Source organism: Copadichromis virginalis, linkage group LG9, assembly GCF_057382275.1.
Source record: "Copadichromis virginalis isolate Kocher_CV1m ecotype Utaka linkage group LG9, C_Virginalis_male_GT1.1, whole genome shotgun sequence".
In the NCBI taxonomy this organism is placed as follows: domain Eukaryota; kingdom Metazoa; phylum Chordata; class Actinopteri; order Cichliformes; family Cichlidae; genus Copadichromis; species Copadichromis virginalis.
This window is the reverse complement of record NC_140626.1, coordinates 30,143,465-30,162,861: the sequence shown is the minus strand read 5'-3', so window position 1 is coordinate 30,162,861 and position 19,397 is coordinate 30,143,465.

Here is a 19,397-nt window from a genome sequence, read left to right as displayed (position 1 = left end):
GTCATTAAAAACCACCACCATTAGGGCCGCCTGGCTTCATTTGTCCTCCATTATTACTGAAGACGGCTCAGCCTTCAGAGCCTCACAGCTGGGGAGGGGGTGATAGGCAGTAGAATACAGGTTAGACAGAGGGCCACAGCCCAGTTAATAAGAGAGGGAATCTTGGGGCAGGTAGGGGTCAAACTGGACACTTCCTAGCATGCAGCGAAGAGCCATTCATCTGAATGGAAATGTCAGCGGAGACCATCAGGTCAACAGCTCCAGGCTAACTTGGACCTGGGTGTGACTCCTGACACTCAACAGTGGACAGGGGCCAGATAATGGGTTTAGGACCCTGATGGTTATCGCTTCAACTCTGGCTTGTTTTCATTCCTCTCCTCCCCTGCCCCTCCTACCATTGCTCTGCTCACCCCCCTCCTCTACTGACAACTGAGGAGGGGTTAAATGGTCTAATTCCACAGAGATTTTTGGAGGGAGAAGATACGTGACAGATTTATAGCGATAAACATGAGAAAAAGCAAGTAAGAAGCCAGAGACATGAATGAGAATGTTGTTTCCTTTGTGACGTATGCCGGTGACTATTTATAGGGTGTGTGTAAACAACAAGAAGTCCCGCCTTATGACTATCATAATTGGTAGGTTCGTTTATTTATTTATTTTTTTCAGATCAAACAAGGCCCGGCGTTTTTTTTGCACTCTTTGAGAAGCGAACTGATCTGAAGCTGAAAGCGGTTGTAAGGACTTGTTCCAAGTGTAATTGATTTTTCTTAATTGATTTATATTTTCAGTCACCCTCATTTAAAAAATAATCTAATTGTAACTAGGAGACAAATTGCTGTAATATTAATTTGACTGCAGGAATTTATTCACAAGTGCAAAAAAAAAAAGAAATGCGGTGCTATTTTTTTTTTTCAGGAATGCGACCACTTTGTGTGGAAAACAGCAGGCAAATATCCACATCTTCTTCATGTCAAAATCTGTCGAAGCATTCGGAGTCCTTTGATTTTTTTTTTCCCTCTTGCTCATATTGAGACGGCTTAGAAGAGATCCTGAAAAGACCTTTTGAAATGGACCAGAGCTGGCAGTCTGGCTATTTGGTAACCCCCTCCTTCTCCTCGGCCTGTTTTACAATCTCATTAAATCAGCCCTTTGTTTTGCCACTTTCCAAGCTCTGATCTCTGGCTTAGGACGAGTCAAGAGGCCGAGACAGTTTGAAAAAGGCTCCCTCCGCCACAAAGAGGCCGCTTGTTCGCAATCATTCCCCTCTTCAACGCCGCCCAGACAAAAAAAAAAAAAAAGAGAGCGAGAGAGCAAGTGGGTCATTCACTGGCGCGATATCGTGAGAACTTAATGAAAGTTTTATAACACTTGAAATGTTTATGACCTTCCCACTCAACAGCTTGTCCCACCAATTAATGGCTGATTCTGACAGACTCGATGAGCTCAGCTGGCCCAACCAGATAAAACAAGGAAAAAAGGCAGTGAGAAAAATATTTCAAACGCCTGACACTGCTGACATGTTCATGATTTACTAAGTAATGTGATTAACATTCAAAGCTAAAACTACTACCTGAAACAAGATGTGGTACTCCTATTTTTTTATTAAGCAAGACTAATCCAACCTGGGTTGTTATTTACTTCCTGATAGTATATGCCATCAGTACTTTACGCTGGCTGTTCAGATGCTTCAGGGAAGCACAGCAAGGAGATATTACAATCTCTCTGGCAGGCCAGGCCTCTCAGGCACAGCTAACAAAGTCTTCCTACTCTTCCCTGCCCAGAAGCTCTCCAGCGCTTGATAAATGCTGCTTTATAGAGGCCTTATTATGCAACCGTTCACTCGATTATGTCACGATGTTTACAGGGTATAAAAAAAGAAGGGGGAATTGAAAAGGCCACAATCAAAGGTTTGCAAATAATGCATTCAAAAGTGCTGCACCAAAGACCAAATGAACAGTAAGTGAAGCCTCTTTCATCCAGTAGACAGTAGTTACTGAATTACTCTTCTTGCATAGACTTAGCAGAGATCCATCTTGGTACCGTGAACCTGTCATAGAGCAATGAAGGGGAATCCAGCGCCCATCTGAAACAAATGACAAAGTCTATCGCCCAAGGCCCAACTCTCCCTCTTCTTAACAGCTATGCTGAGAAGCCATCACTGTCCACAAAATATGATAAAACCCATGCCATAATAGGATTCATAAACATGCCCAAATACAATTTGCTGAGATGTATTTCAGGAAAAGACAATCATTTACAACTTCTGAGGGGGATTTAGAATAAGTATGTTTGTATGCAAATCCGGCAAACACGTTTTATGTACTCCGCACCCACAGATCATGAAAGCGCATTAGATTTATGGCAATGCATGTGCATAATTGTGAAAATGGTGGGGTGGGGGAAAAGAAGGAGAAGAAGAAGAGGTCTCAGGATTTATACTGAGACCTTTTTTGGGGGGTTTTGATTAGTGTAGAACGAGCCCAGCTTTCATGCCCCCAACATGGAAAACAAACGCTGCCACTTGGCTGAGTCCTGGGCATCAGGGCCCCCATTGCTTCCACATGGGATGCCGCCAACATTCGCTTTTGGCAATAAAGATAGCTGAGGACAAAAAAACAGGCAGCAAGTACCTCTTGGCAAGTTCTTATTGCAAGCAGGGCTTCTTAATTTATATATGTTTTATTTTTTTATAAAACCCGTTATGAGGAAAAAGTTAAACAGGAGAGGAATTTGGAGACTGGAGAATTATTCTGCTGCTTTAGTTTTGAAGAAATTCATTAATTAAACAGGGATTGACTTTATTATGTTAACATTACATTTTTCTTTATTTTTTCAGACATTAAAGATCATTTTCTGACTGATGTCATGGTTGCATTCCTCGCCACATTTCGCCACGTTTTTTGTTTTCTTCTCCCGTCAAGAAACTAAAGGACGTTTGTCTTCTGTGAAGATATGACTTTAAATACAGACACCATTATTGTGTGTAATGACTTTTTTTTCCAGACATGCTCTTATGTAAACACCAATAAAGTTCAATTTATAAACTCATTTATTACCAATAAAGAAGAATCCTAACCTCATTTTGACATGTTTTCTTTTTCTCACTCACATTATGTCTCGATTGTTGCTCTTTGCATAAATGTGGCGTAAATTTGGGTGTCTGAGACAGCAGCCACCTCTTCCTCTATTTGAACTACTGGTGGGAGAGAAATAGGAAAGGCGTGGGGGGGTTACCCAGGAATCTGGAGGTTTTTTTGGAATGAGAGTTCAAAGGAACTCCCCGCAGCCTACATAAACCACCCTCAATTGGCACAAAGAGGAAACTCAATTTGCAGGGAGCTGTGCTGTATACTTTTTATAGAGGAACTTTTAGTCATTAGGCCATATACTCCATCTCACTCAAAGAGCCAGGCGACGCGGCAGGAGGCTGCAACGTGCTTCTTCTACACAAAAAAGCAGGACAGAACCACCCCCCCCCCCCCCCACCCCCCCCCCCCCGTCAACTCTAGAGGAGAGAGAAAAAAGAAAAGAAAATGGTCTTAATGAGAGCCTAGTTAGTTCCTGTGTCTTCAGATGGTGTCCTGTTTGTTCGGCAAAGCAGGGGGATCTGTGTTAACCCTTCCACAACGAAATCTGCTTAGATGGTGTAATCCTATCTAGTATGCATGTAGCAGTCTTCAGGCGGGGCTGTGCGGGAAAAACAGCCAAAGATGCTGTATCAAATCAAACATATGTGTGAAAGAAGCACACTCTTTTGGGCAACAATCAGGCCGCATTGAAAGAGACTGAATTTGTTCTGAAAATCTAGTTTAGGGTTGTCATATTCATTTTAGTCAAATGGGATTTGAGAACAAAACGCAGTTTGAAACATGACAAAAGCAGACCCAATAGTTGATCTGTTTATAAAGAGAAAAAAGGAGAAAAACACATCTGCATTCTCTGTTCAGTCACTGTAGGACTTAAAGCAAGTCCACAGCACCTTAAATGAAATTGGGGGATATTATGACACACATTTAATACTAAAAGTTATTAAATACAATCATCTGAATATTATTGATGTAAATATTTTAGTACAATGGAGTTGGAAGTCATAAATAAAAGAAGTGCATTGGCAACGAGACATTTACTTATTGAAATTATGAGCTAGGAATGCATTTATATGTGTGTCATTTTCTTCTTCTTTGCATTGAAGTAGCAAGCATGAGACTTTGTTCCTGTCTTTTTGGAATTGCTGTGGTAAACAAAATCCTGTCATTCCAGTGTTTACTTTTTTTTACTTGTTTGCTAAGTGAGCAAGTCAAATCTAAAGCCGTGTGTGCAGGTGGAGAAAATAAAGTTGCATTGCATTTGTGTGCTGCAACAATCATTAGGTTTATTTTCAGTTAAGACTCCAAACGCTATCATTCATAATCTCCACCACCTCCTCTAGCCCACCTGGGTTCTTGCTAACCTTTGCGAACTTTGACCTTACCACACAACCCTTTGCCAGCCATCATATTTGTCTCTTTGTGTCCTTTGTTGCCCTTCTCTCCTCCCCATTCTCCCCCTTCACTATATATGGCAGATTAATGACAGCTAATAATATCTGATGTTCCTGGACATTGCGTCCGGTAATGAGATGCATTCCCAATGGGTAGGCAAGGTGTCACCACTAACAAATTCACCATTGCTGTGCGCAATTAGCCTGTAAAAAGGGTGGAAAAATACACTAAATCAGTATCGGCCAAGATGGATGAAGTGTGCTGAAAGAAAAATACCCCTTTGTTGCCAAAAACCCAGCATTGAAGAAGAGAGGGGGAGCGAGAAAAATGTCTCTTTTCCTCCTCCACATCTTTCTCCTGCAGGAGATGTGGACAGGTTACCTTTATGGAAACATTATTCCTTGACTGCTCCCTGGCAGGAGTTCATTACAGCTCAGCCCAACGTTGAAATATTCTCCGCAAAATGTCAGCATATGTAAATGAGGACTCAGCACTCATTCGCGTGTCATGTTTTGTTAAAAGTTGTTGCAACCTCTCTTTGCTCGTTATTTCTGCCTTTCCTTTCCCCATTCTTCCTCATCAACAAGAATTCCGTCTACTTCCGAAACGATAGATGTCCGCTAAAAAAGGACGGAAAGGAAAATGTCTACTGGTGTATTTGTACAGTACTGATGATCCCTGGCGGCCATTTTTGATTTAATAAAGTATTAAATATTTTCAGTTTAAAATAAGACATGAAAGAGTTGTTGTCTCTTTAAAAAAAAAAAAAAAGTTAAATCTGAGACCAAATAATCGATTTTCTGTGTTATGTGGCTGTATTTATATCTGTACTAGTAGGCCATATTAAATCATGTTCAACAGTATTGATCCCTCAGGGCAGTTTAAATATTAGTGAGCATTAAATCAATATCAATGCAGGCTGTTGTTACACACTAAAAGGACGCTGGCATGATTCAACATTTATGCAAAACAACAGCTAAACTCTGGCATAATGTCTTGGCTGGTGCCATCCTCACTGTACAGGCCCTGTGGCTACTCCAAATGATGAGAATGGATAGAGCTTCCATTCACAACCATCCATGTGCGCCCAGTAGCTTAAAGCATCAACTAGTTGCCCAGTCATTCCCCAATGTGACAGCTAGCTGCAGTCAGAGCAAGCGTCTAACGCTACGCTAATGCTGAAACACCACCCACTTCTTTGCTGTGAACTTGCGCGATATCAGTGCTGATCAGCACCAGAATAAAAACTCTTTTTCTTACAAATCTGCACGTGACGCTGGCTTAGATGGAGGGCAATATGGTAAATAATTTCCCACTTTTTTGGCGTCTTGTAGGGGGGGTGCTCAATTTATGCTACTATGCATGCATGAATGCATTGACTTCTCAGCGTTGCACTGTTAAAAATTCATTTTATGCAAGGGTACAGTTTGAAGTTGCCAACTAGTTCACCTAGAGCTGTAAGAAAAGGGGATTTAGTGCATTGCGCCGCTGAAAAGAAAACTGCAGTACTCCCATATTCAACAGCCAGCTCCCTGCTCTGTTCTGTGCCCCTACTTTACCCGTATGCACAGGCTGGATCTGTGGGGGCTCTATCAGCAGCCTGATGAAAATTACATTCACACCCGTGCCATTCCTGCCTATACAGTCTACATTATGCAACAGATGAGCATTGGGGCCATGGTGTCTAAGTTTGATAGCATTTCTTAAGCAGGATCAGACTGGAAGCGCGGGAGGAGTGTTGGCAGTGATGTGAATTTGATGAGTTCAACAGTAAAAATATTCACTTTTCACGTATAATGAGTATGACAAACAGGTCGGCGCTGGGTAGACTTTTCGAGTAGACTTTTCAGGGGGTGAATCTTCTTTGCAATATCATTATGTGGGGTAAAATTGATATAAAAATGAACTTTTTGGAATAATTGACTCTGTGCTCATAAGGAGAGGGGATCCCGTCATTTGTTATGAGCCAAATGTATGCTACAATATAGGAAATCCAGTTAGAAGAAAAGTGATGAGTTTCAGGAAGGCACTGAAATCTACATGCAAATGCATAATAATCACACATCTACAATATTGCAGTGTTAAGAAAAAAAATACCTTGGATTCAATTATCATGTGGGCTGGAATAATCATAATGTTATTGGAAACTCAATTATGGAGGCAAGCCATGTCTGGAAATTAGCTGAACTTAGCTAAGGCAAGTCAGCCCCTTGAATTCATCAAGTATGGATTATCACAATATTACATGTTCACTTTGATTCTGCTGTCCAAAGACAAACATTCACAGTCACTGCTGCATAGTCCCTACGTTTGTTTTATTCATGAACTGCGCTCTGATCTATTATACATACAAAACTGATTCTATGCTGATCGCCCCAGGCTAAGAGGCTCAGACATAGAATTAATTATATTATATACACATGCATGATAATTGTGTACGATTCGGTCAAACACAGAGGTATTTCTCTATGTGTGATTACCATTGTTGCTTCACCGGCAATTATTTTCATTATTGTTGCTAATATTGTTAATGTTATTGTTTTCTCATTACAGCATTTCTCTGGGGCTTATTTTTAAGTTATTAGAATGTATGTGACCGCTACTCTGGAATAAATCATGGCATTGGCTGACGAGGCCCATGACATTAATACATAAACTGCATGCTCATATAGCAAGAAAATGACTTTGAAATTAAACACCAGGCTAGCACAGGTCGGGCACAGGAAATAGAGATAAGGGTGCTAATTCATTAAAAAATATTAATGAAATATCCCCCTCTACACAGCATGCATGGAGACAACCATACTTTTGAATATTGCAACATTAAAAGCATTTCCTCTGGCTGATATGAACAGTAGATCTATCTTTATTATTAATAAGTTGATACTTTTAGCCTGTTTTCCACGCCTGAACGTGATTGAAAATATCATTTCCATTTGGTACTGGGAGCATCATGCATGGTTTTGTTATCAAATTCCAACACACACTGTGAGGTGATCCCAGCCCAAGATTGTCCAAAGACATTTACAATAAATACATCGGCTTTATGCAGATATGAAAAAAAAGGTCAATTGCATGCCTGGGTAGCATTTCTAATAACCATATTTAGGCCTGGACCATGAAAAAAAAGGTGCAAGGAACTTTATTGATATTTGCATAGATTCATCCACAATGTGAGAGCATTAGAAGGTCATAAAGAAGACAAAGGATCTTGTAGCACAAGAGGAAATTCCCTTCATTTTAAATGATCAGGGATGTTAGACGAATTATGCTAGTCCTATAATTTCTTCTTTTTTTTTTCTGTTGGCCAGCATCGAGGATTCTTGTCATTTGTGCGTTCCTGTCCTTGTGTGCATATCAGTGTGTATGCTTCTGTCAACTTTGAGAGTTCCTTTCAGTTCACTCTGTCACCAGCCTTACCCCCGTTCCCTCTGCACCACTGCTTGCCATGGCTGAGCTGGGGAACATGCAACCTCGCTTCGAGACGACTTCAATCCCCTATTATCAGGAGAGCGCACATTGCCGCTCACAAGGGTTTAATTTATTTGTGCCTGTTTCAGCCCAAGATTAAAGTTTAATTGGCGCTGACTGGCAGCTCCCAAGTTTTGACTAATTCTCCTTATCGGGAATCCTTACCGAGTAGCTGTGGGCAATGTGAGGCCTGCCTGCCTGCTTGCCTGCCTGTGTGCATGGCAGCGGTGCCCCCCTCCTCCTCCCCCCCACACACACATTCAGCATAGTAATCCTTTATTTTAATTAGTCGATATATTGAGTACCTGTGACTTTGTGTTTATTTGAGTTGTGCGTTTTCTACTCGTGTGAGCTAGTGTGAAACCAATTATGTGCATTTGGGATTTTTAAATATGTGTGTGTGTGTGTGTGTGTTTGCATGGTATTACGTGTGTTTGCTCCATTACTCCTTGGCAAGGCCCCTAAAAGCTTTTGAATTGTTGGGTAATAAGACACGCATCATATTATTTAGTCCGGACTTAATAATTGATTTGTAAAGGTGTAACCATTGTACTCTGTACACAGACCACTCGTGTTTCCGAAACACAGCCTGAGCCTTTGTGATACATGCACATGTAAGCATTAGCAGGAACCACGTCTATGTTGGGAAACAGGATGGGAAGAAATGCTAGTTAAAAAATCAACTTTTTTGTGGGTTGAATCTGCCTATATGCCGCCCCATTTTCCATGAATCATTTCGGCATAAATCATTGCTGTGTCTTACCACAGAAGGATTGCATTTCCATAAATGCGTGTTTATGCCAGAGAAATACAAGCGTAAATAACACTGATAATCTCAGTCTGTGTTTGATCAGCCAAATCTGAGTCTCAGGGTGCAATCATTTGTGACCTGTAATATTAGCGGCAGCTATTAAAAGCTGTAGAGGATTTGCAAAGCTTCATTTAGTCAGTCGGGGAGATGTGCGTGAAATAGAGTTCCTTTGGTCGTAACTAATGTCTCTAATTCTAATGAGCAGAGCTTCTGTGTTGCAGCTACATGCTCCTAAACTGGGAAGCACTGGATTAAGAGAGTTCTCATGAGGGCAAATGGACCCTAGTTCAAAGTCATCAGCTTTGATCATGCGTGCAGATGTACAAACTGGCATAAAAGCCTGTTTCAAATCCCTCTGCTGATGTACTATGCATGCTTAAACCACGCATACTCCCTTTCATCCTACAGATTTGAGACACATTTGAATGTATGACCCTGACTTTTTTCCAACATTTGATAATTTGTCAGTGTTCCCCCATAAAAGGTTTGGATGCAACCCTACCAAAACCTACTTAGTACCACCCTTTATCCTGTATTAAATTACAGTTGTTTTAGAGGCTTTAATAAATAAACGATTTCAAAGAGAAAAAATAGAAAAAGAGCAGAGAAGAGAGTAAACAGACATCTATGCTGGGAATTGAGGACTGAAAAGAAAAAGTCAGGAAGGAAGGAGGGGCTGACGCAACTTCGGAGAGTGGATCAGAATAAAAATTAGTGACACACGTAAACAGAAGAAGAAGGAAAAAAAGGAGGAGGAGGAGGGTGGGGGTGACTGGGCCAGGCTGGCCGGCTGGAAACAGTTTCTCATTCGGCAGAGCAAATCTGGGATAACGCCAAAACTCACAGGTAGCATGAGTGCTGTGTCCAGCTGGAGATGGCAGGTTCCCCTGTAGTACCAATAATGACTTAATATACAATCTCTGGCTACATTAGCACATTTCCAGGTTGGGCTTGGCTGTGTGAGCAGACATACCACCACTGATTAGATGTATGCGGTAGAACAGAGCACACAGTGGAAACAGCTCCTTGCTCCTTTATACATATGTGACTTCAGCTTCAACTTCTGTTGATAGAAATCTTAAAAATTCAAAAAAGAAGGAGAAAAATTTTAAATAGATATTCCACCTTCTGCAGCTCTCCCCTCCCTGTTGTAAGCCCAGGTGTCAGGGGGCATATTGTGCTTCCTACACACCAAAAAAACAGGTGAAAGTCTTCTTGTTCCTGCTACGGTCTGCAAAGAAGTGTGATTAGCCAAAGTCTCCCATAGCCCAGGTCTTCTAAACCCTGTAAACAGAGCAAAGAAGAGCTGCAGGAGTCTAGTCCCCTGCACTTGCATGTGATGAAAGGTTGTTATGGATTTTTATTTGGTTCAGTAATGCCAAAAAAAACATGTTGCCAAGCAATGTACATAATCAATTTATCACAGGTAAGTCTGTCTCACAGAAGCTCTTTCATGACCTTTCGTCTTTTCAAAACTTGAGAAAAAAACAGTACAACGTTCAGGAGATACATTTATTATTTTCCTTGCCAGACGTTGATGAGACTATCAATTTTACTCTCATCTGTTTCTTATGTATGAAGCTGCAGTTTGACTTGCTTAGCACTTGTCCAAAAGCAATGGAGTTTTTGAAAAAAGGCACACTAGTGAGATTTAGAGGTGGTTCTGGGTGGATGTTTGTTATCCGGTGAGCTGTTTAGCTAATCTAACCACATGTTTAAAGGGTTAGCTAAGGACAATACTATCACTATACTATACAACACTTCAAACTACAGTTTGTATTATGATACTTTCCCTGGTGCCGTATAAATCATAAAATCAATGCCTAGACACCATAACAAAACATTTTTTTTTCTAATTTGGGTTTCCTGTCAATCAAAATGTAAAACTAGGAAGAAGCAGTACAAGGATGAAAAACTGAGAGATAACTTCTTTAGTGATTCTGCTCTGATGTTATCTTATTGAAAGAGACAGCAAGCTTGTTGAAGTGTAGAAGAAGATACTTGTGAATGATGTTTTGTAGTTGGTGTGGTGTTTGCTGAAGTGGCCCTGTAGCATCACACACGTCCTCACAGGCAAAACAGAGAGGGCCAGGACACACATGCACTGACAAACACTCACTCACACACACACACGGATACACGCTCCTCCTTGAACTTGGTGAGACTTTTCGCTGGGAGTCATTATTTGGAACAGAGGGGAATGGAGTGTGTCTACCATGCACGTGTGTGTTTGGAAGTCAAGGGTGGAAGTGTGAAGGGCTGTCAGCTTGCTGAGATGGGGGCGGTTGTCCCTAATGAATCCCCCAGGTCTGAGGGTCCTTTTATTGACGGCTGCTAATTTCACCTGACACTGCTGAGCCGCTGCTGAGCACGGCCTCGCAACCAATCGGCATGCATCAGTCTCAATCAGAAAGGAGACCTTTCTGGTGGTCACGTGCACGCTCACGCACAGACATGAACACTTTATACCGGGTCAGGGCTGCTATCAGGGTTCCCACATCGCCCGTCCCCAAGGAGAGCACCTGATCCTGACCAGGAGGAAGGTTTTTACTGAGTCTACCTCCACCTGACCTCTAGGTGCTAAAGACTGTTCTGACTTTGTTGTCACATCTGTCACACCTGAGGAAGAGGGCTAGCCGCTCTGGAGAAACACACTAATACAACACTCAGGGCCTCTTCTCTTCTCTTAGTAAAAACCCTTGACGAAACACTTGGCTTATTGCCATCTTTGCACACTCAATGAAAAGTGTTCTAAGACGCGGTTTGCACCACCTGACGAGCAGCAGACTAGATTCCTCTTGAGCTGAAGTCAAGCAGCACCAAACAAACAGCACCCAGCAGACACAGATCGTGTCACGCTTTTGAGCTTGAGCACTTTGGAAGCACTTCCAAATAACCAGGATTTCCTATAAAAAGAGTGTATGAATCCATGTTATATGTTAATTTATTTCTTTTATTAGCTCAAAGTCTGATATGTGCATGCTTACTTCAGCATTCAGACGGTGTCAGTAACTTGGCTGGAGAACTCTCGCATATAACACAGATGCATGATGGCAGTCTCTGCTGGTCATCTGTGCAGCAATAACTCCACAAACATCTCTTTAATTCAGAAATCTGACAAATGCACAACCATCGTCTGCCTTCATCATCCTCCCACTGGTCCTTTTATTTGGGCTTTTTTTTCCAAGGTCGTTACTCCGGGGCACGAAAAAAAAAAAAGCTTCTTTCTGCCATCCACTGTCGAGTTATGATGAACAAATCGTAAGGCAAGAGTTGTTTACAGGAGAAACAAAAAAACAAGAAACAATGTTGAAAAATGGGCTCCGCAGTTAGCTTTTGCGAAACAATTAATGTTGCTTGTGGTGGGCAAAAGCGCTCGGGGCCAAAACCCATCTCTCGTTCTCCTCAGCTTGTGTATGTAGTTGACGTTGTGGGTTTCTCACTGTGTCAAGATAGAACATATTCAAATGTGTATTGCTATTAAATGTTAATTTGCACAACAGATGAATGTCAAGTACAGCACTTTATCAAGAAAATGCCCCTTTGTTTCAGCATGCAAAGAGCCGGGCTTCCACCAAGTCGAATGAGCTCTTGATTTTGGCATTAAAGAAAAACTTATCATATTTCTTTCCGAGCTTTGAAAAGTTTGTTCTTGTTTTTCCACCTAGCTTCACATTTGGAAGCGGTTGATGTTTTGTTCAGCTTGACAGCAGAAAGCTTTTAATGCAACTTATTTAAATAAAAGCTCTTTTTCTTTCAGCGGTGATCAAAACACTCATTTCTCTACTTCTGCTACACTGTACCGCGATGAGAAATGAATCTGAGCGAACAGCTTGAGCTGTCCGCAGACACAAAGTGGCTAATATGCTCGCTCTGTGCGGAGTGAGGTGTCTTGATGAGAGCCTTTATTGGAAAAATGTCTTTAAGCACTAAAGATAACACTTTTTATCGCAGCTAGCTTAGTGTGTTGATAGATGGAGATTATCAGTGGCAACGGAGAGTTGTGCCTCTCAACACTTGAGTGAGAATTTTAAATCCAAACTCAAACAGCGTTTGATTCCTTAATGCCTCATGTATCTTCAGCTAAAGAGTAGGTTAAACAATACTCTTACTGTTGCTTTTTTGAGAGAAAGGTTTGGCTACTACGCCCGCGCCTTCATCCTTTTTATATTACTCTACAGTTTTGTTCATGAATCCCTAGAAATGATGTTGGTGTGTCATATTAGGCTATGCGGGCTGTTTTATTCATACGTCATTCTTAAAATTATTAAAAAACGGTCTCGACCAGAGCTTGAGCTTTTGTTCCCTGTCTGTACTGTAGCTAAACCACAAAGCAATGTCCAGAGGTGAGTCAGCCCCGCTCTCTTTCATCTACACATGCACTAAAGCGCCCCTGTCAGAAGTGCTCTCAGTGCATACACACCTGACACCTTCTCCCAGCCGCGATGAAGACACACAGCACGCTCGCACTCCAGATGCTGATGCGGAGACACAAAGAAAGGAAACAGCCTTCTGTGCCTCACACCCAAAGCTTGAGCTGATGTTGCTTGACACAGTCAAAACAAAGCTCGGTGTTCCTTCACCGCTACGTTAAGCATCGAGGATGGTGTGTCAGACCTTACCTGCTTCCTGTTTAAAGGCTCCATGGAAACACGTAGTGACGAAGCCACCTGGTCAGTGTCAGCAGAAGTCAGTATGAGACAGATAACAGGGGAAGGGGAAATGGGGAATAAAGGAACACCAGATCCTCATACCGTTTCCCTTTAGTGAACCGCTGTCTGTATTTACCAGCATTACTTTGATCTAAAGCAGCACCATGCTGTATGTTGTCGGTCCCTGCTAGATTTTTCCACAATGCTGCTCTTTGGACTTAATTTAGACAATATGGCATTGTACTAAACCCTCACATGGAGTGTTAATCACCCTGGATTAAAGTGCTTCTGGGACACATGTGAGAGGTAATTCTCAGAAATATTTCTCTGATAATGAACCTGTTTCTTATTTTTTATTTTATTTTTTGAGCTCTAGTGTTGTCAGATGTAGCACATTGAGGCTAGAGAAACACAAGATGCCTCCGGGGGATTTTCTTTAAGCTGCTTGTGCATTTTAAGAAGTTACATACATAAAATGTATTCCTAGTGTCAGCCTATTATTTATTGATAACTAAAGCTGTCCCATGTATTCATATTTTGTATTTTGTAAGCTTGATAATAATAATAATAACAATGATAATAATAGATTCGGGAACATAATCTAGAAATTGTGGCTGATTTAAATGACAGTTGATTATGTAACGTGTCACTCTGTGCTTTTGAAGAAAGTGAAATATTGTACAATAGATACACAAGTTCTCCCAGAGTGACTCCAGTGGTGCTGTTCTTTGGCTGAATCCAACAACTGGGGAAATCCCAATGATCAAGTCTAAAAAGCTGCTAGCTGATTTGCAGTATCTGCAATTAATTTACTTCCATTTTTGTGAAAAACTGTAAACAATCACGGTGATAAAAGTAGGGCACTGCAGCACAAGTGCAACGCAGAAGGAGAAGCAGAACGCGCGCATGTTTTTTTTTCAGCCTTCCCCCAAATTGAGGCCACACTTTTAAGGTCAGCAGAGTGCGAGGAAGTGCAGCGGGTTGCAGAATGTTGCTGGCACTTAGCTTGGCGCACTTCTGAACCTCGTAGACATCTGTGGCAAGGTCACCGCAGGAAGCATAAATGGGAGTTGATGGCTCCGTTGTTCCGTGTCATCCGACGTGCTCGCCACCATATTTTTTTTTCAGGGACGGCACTACTGAGCGCAGCTGACGTCGTATGTGAAGAAAGGAGGAAGGCGATGTTGAAAACGTGTGCGTGTGTGTGTAGGGGGGGGCAAAAAATAGAGCCGAGGTTGATGTTATTAAGACACAAGCTTCAGTTAGCCCACACAATGTGACGATGGGAAATAATTGAGGCATCTCCCATTTTAAACCTGAGACAGCTTTTCACGCTAGCCTTCACAAACACACATCCTTGAGCCTTACGCCGTGCGAGTGCAAGTTTTTCAAATCTCCCCTTTCAAATGCAAAGGGATAATGGAAGCTGGTGATGCGAGGGCCAGAGTTGTCCTGATTCTCCGCTCATCCTTTTTCTACTAGAGACTTTCTTTCTTTTCTTTTTTTTACTTTGGGAATGCATTGTTTTACTGCAAATTATAACCATAAAAAAGCCTCTGATCCCCCATTCTGTTAAATTAATAGAATTACGCAAAAAATGTAATGATAGCAATTAAGTCTTGAAAATGCAAATTTTATAGTCAAGGACGATTACCTCATTTATAGCATGTGCTGGAATGATGCCAGACGAAGGTAATTTAGATCCGGGTTGCTCACGGTTACATCATGATGAATATGAGGCGAATGGGGCCTCATCGCGTACCTCCAGTCACCCAACTCTCAATCAAACGAAGAGGCGGCGGGTGGGGGAGTTCTAGGGGATGAGGCGTACGTATGCTGTTAGGGACAGCTCTCCCCCAAGAAAGAAAGACATACATCAGGAGTAAATGGGACTGAAGGAGGTTATTCTACAGGTATTTCTCAAAGATTTTTTTTATGTCTGTGTGTGTGTCTGTGGCATTTAAAAGGGCACTACGCACTGACCATAGGTTTTAAAGTGTCTGCTCTTGACTTCCGTGACTTTACAAATATTATGCATTCCAGCAACTTCCCACCAAGAGAAACAGTAATGCACTTTACAACCAATCTTGACATTTTAGACCAGGCTTTGATGGAAGCATCTCAGATGACAGCGAATGTCCTGTTAACCTCATAACGTTTATTGTCCCAGATTAAAAAGTCACATCAAAAGTCCGCTCACAAATGACATTTAAATGCACAGGTTTTTGAACGATAACTGCATTTGGCTGAGCAAAATACTCACATTAGTTAATTATTCGAGAAGGCACCTGTGAATGGCATGAATCTTTTATGGTGTGTGCGGGTGGGAGGGTGGGGGGGGTCTGCCTGGTGTCACGATCTCTAATAGCTTAACATTTCACTTTAGCACTCCCTCGCTAGGGCAGTATAACCCAGGTCTGCCCTAATCAAAAAAATGCTTTACATGCTAGAGTGTGATGCTAACTTGAGTCCAAATCATGGGTGCTATTTTTGTTGTTGTTGTTTTTTTTTAATAAATCCTGAATTACTGTCTGTCTGCCACTGCTTTAATCACTGTGGAGGATAACTGATCGCCATGAAAATCAAGAAAAAGATCATTTTGCTTTGGTGGTTTCAGTCGTATTTTCAAATATACTGATTTAGTTTGAGATCACCTCTAGGGAGAGACAATAGGGTAAAAAAAAAAGAAAAACGCCAAGATAAAATAAGAGAAATAGCACAAATATCCCTCCTGTTTCTTTTAAAACTGGAAAGCCATTTAACTAACATTTCACCCAGGCCTGGCTATTACACAGTCTATTGACACACATTGCACCCGGGCTGGACTCATTCTCAACCCCATCCATCGGTCACACAGAATGTCCCCTGGTAGGCAGAGGCCTGCGACGTTAATGGAAATGGGGCGATGCTGGGAGCATAGAGCCTGGAGAAGCCTGGATGATCCCTCAGGCCATGGCTGCCACGGGATGAAATAGAGAGACTATTACAGCAGAGTTGTAAAGCCCCACACGCTCCACGCACTATCATAATAGAATATTGATTCTATCAGATGCCAGGCCCCAGCCTGTCCCCGCAATGAAGAAAAGAGCACTAAAGGTCACTGTGCAAAAGAACAGTGTGGGGGAAGAGAGACAGAAGAGCAGAGAGGCAGAGTGGACAGGAAAGAACGAGTGGACTGCTGCTGATGCGATGCTGCATTTGTCCAATAACAGAACTTATAATGCTGGAGGCTCCGAGCTATAACTGTTCGAAAAAAGTGTAACGGCAAATATATATATATATATATTGTTCCCAAGCATGTATGAATAAAGTTAAATAAATCTGAACTTCATTTCTGTTGTTCAATTAAACTTCTTTTTCCACTATTTTTTACTTTTTTTTTGCATTGCTGCATCTGTCTCCACAGCCATAAGTAACAGGGAAGCAATTTCAACCATTAATTGTTGATCAAGGCGGTTGGGAAAAGCGCCAAAGGAAAAGGATGACAAATAAGCGCCCACCACGCGAACAGCAGTACAAATTACACCACAAGCAGGAGACGTTTATGCTTGATTGGAGCAATTTAATGTTTTCTTACAAAAAAAAGCCCACAAATCCTGGGAGGACAGTTAAGGAAATGACTTTTTAATCATCCAAGGAGCCGCTGCGCCTTGTATCTCCTGATGGCCCCATATTGAAGACTTGAAGCCATTAGGAGAAGGACTTCATTGGTAGAAGCTGTTGTTAGCAACAGTTGGGCTTTTTAGGGATGAACTAGTCCAAACTAAAGAGCGCCTGGGATGAAACACTGGAAACATCTGATGTGCATTTCTTTTTTTCTTTATAAATAATGGTTTTAAAAATTCTGTTCTTTGTTCAGGCCGCTTGCTGCGTACATACGCGTCGATAATATATGTTTTATAAGATTCGACACAGCTGCAAATCTACTCCCATTAAATTATAATTTATGGAGTATAGATTTAATTGGGCTCTAAGGCTTTTAGGAGAAACCCAAAACACAGTTTTACTAAAACAGCACAAAGTTTTGCACCCTGCCTACAACCATCCCACTCTGTAACTCTGCGAGTCAGGAGAGGCGTATGCTTAACAGTGCCACTGTGCATTAGGAGATTGACTAATCTTTGCTGTGACATTATGGCCTGTATACAAACTTCATGATGAATTCTGTTTTTCCTGGCCCTTGGAAAATATATTCATGAAATTTCAATGTCCGATGAGACAAGTCATCTTTTAACCAGAGCTTGACTGTGACATTCCATTCCTCATTTCTTTACCAGGCAAGGCTTTATTTTAGTCAAATAAATATCCATTTGTCTTGCTGTATTTCTTTTTTTCCTTCTCCCCAATTCACAGACGTCCCCGGTAATTGAACAGTAGTTGTTGTCGAGAGGCCCCAGCAAATGAAACTGCCATTGTAGCATCAAAAATAATCAATTTGATGAGTCTTGTATATACTCCCATACTAAGTAATGCGATATTGATTTGCCACTCTGATGTAGTACTCCTCTCCTGCACCAGAATGATTATTGGCTTTTGACAAATTCCAGCACAATCTTTTATTCCCGCCCTCCTCGCTCTGCCCAGCCACCTCCTTTGTCTCAAAGTCCTCGGCACCAGTGCTACACGGCAGCCTGTCTTTCCGTGTGTTTGTAGCACACTCGGACAATAAAAGACGACTTCCTTTATTTCTTCTATCCTTTATTGCTAAACAACAGTGGGAATACAATTTGACCCAATCAGTCTGCATCAAACCATTTTACACGCAGCTCAATTTGCATCTAAAAGACATCCAATTTCATCTCCTTTGCTTTCCTTCACCTTCGCACACAAGCCTGCACGCACACACGCGCACCTTTAAGTTATTATGTTTCACAGTGTTGTGAGGTATTGTGGATGGTAGCTCTGAAAAACTAATACATTATTTAAATCCAAATCACCTTCCCCTGTCCAGCTACGTTATGGATGACAATAATGCTGCCAGCCCACAATTCACTGCCGCCACACCCCCACCTCTCTTTGCGCACTCTTTCTTTTACTCTTCACAACTTCTTGTGATGCCCCCCCCCCCCCTCCTGAATCAAAGGGATGCCAAGGACCGAGACAGTCATATAGAAGGAGTGATGGCTGGGCAGTGAAATGAGCGGATAAGAGCTGATAGATGGACGAGGAAGGGGATTGATGGCATTCAGGTGCGGAGAGGTGAAGGAGGGAAGGAAAATGATAGATGAGCGATGGGTGCTGGGGTGGAGGGTTGAAGAGGGTGTGTGTGTTGGGGAAAGATGAAAAGATGGCAAGCCTCAACGCCAGGTCAGTCTGTATTGATTAATGTGTACATAATAAAGAAAGTGAGACACCTGGGTGAGGCCACGGTTCACTCGGTGTCTGCTTTAACAAGAAGTGTACTGTATGCGTGTGCGAGCGCGCGTTTAAGATCTGAGACCGCTAAATATGCCGATGCCTGCATTTTACTCCCAGAAATGCCAAAGGGTGTCTACAGAAATGAATAAATGAACAAGTACAGTATCTGTGCGTGTGCACCTGGGCATGCGTCTTTTTGTGTGGCGCATTTAGCTGTGTGCGTGTGTGTGTTCGTGCATGCTGCAGGCTGCATTCCCTATGCGCTGTGCATGAAAACACTTCACACACATGCACACACGCATACAACAAGGGCCTGCTCATGGAAAAATCAATTTGATGGTGATAGAAATATGCTTGAATTTGATAGATTGATCTGAGCTCCACAGAGAATCTGTCCGAAGCCAAATAATGGTTAGGAGCCAGTGACCTCGAGATCTCTGCAGAAAACAATAATTATGACCACACTGTATATGCCTGGAATAAGCATAAAGGCGTGAAAGATGAACACTAATGTTACAAATATTGTGTTTCAGCATAAAACAAAAACCTGGAACTTTCAACAATAATTGCATTCACACTGTCAACACTTCTGTTTTCTTCTCAAATATGTGTCTTCTGGTACGC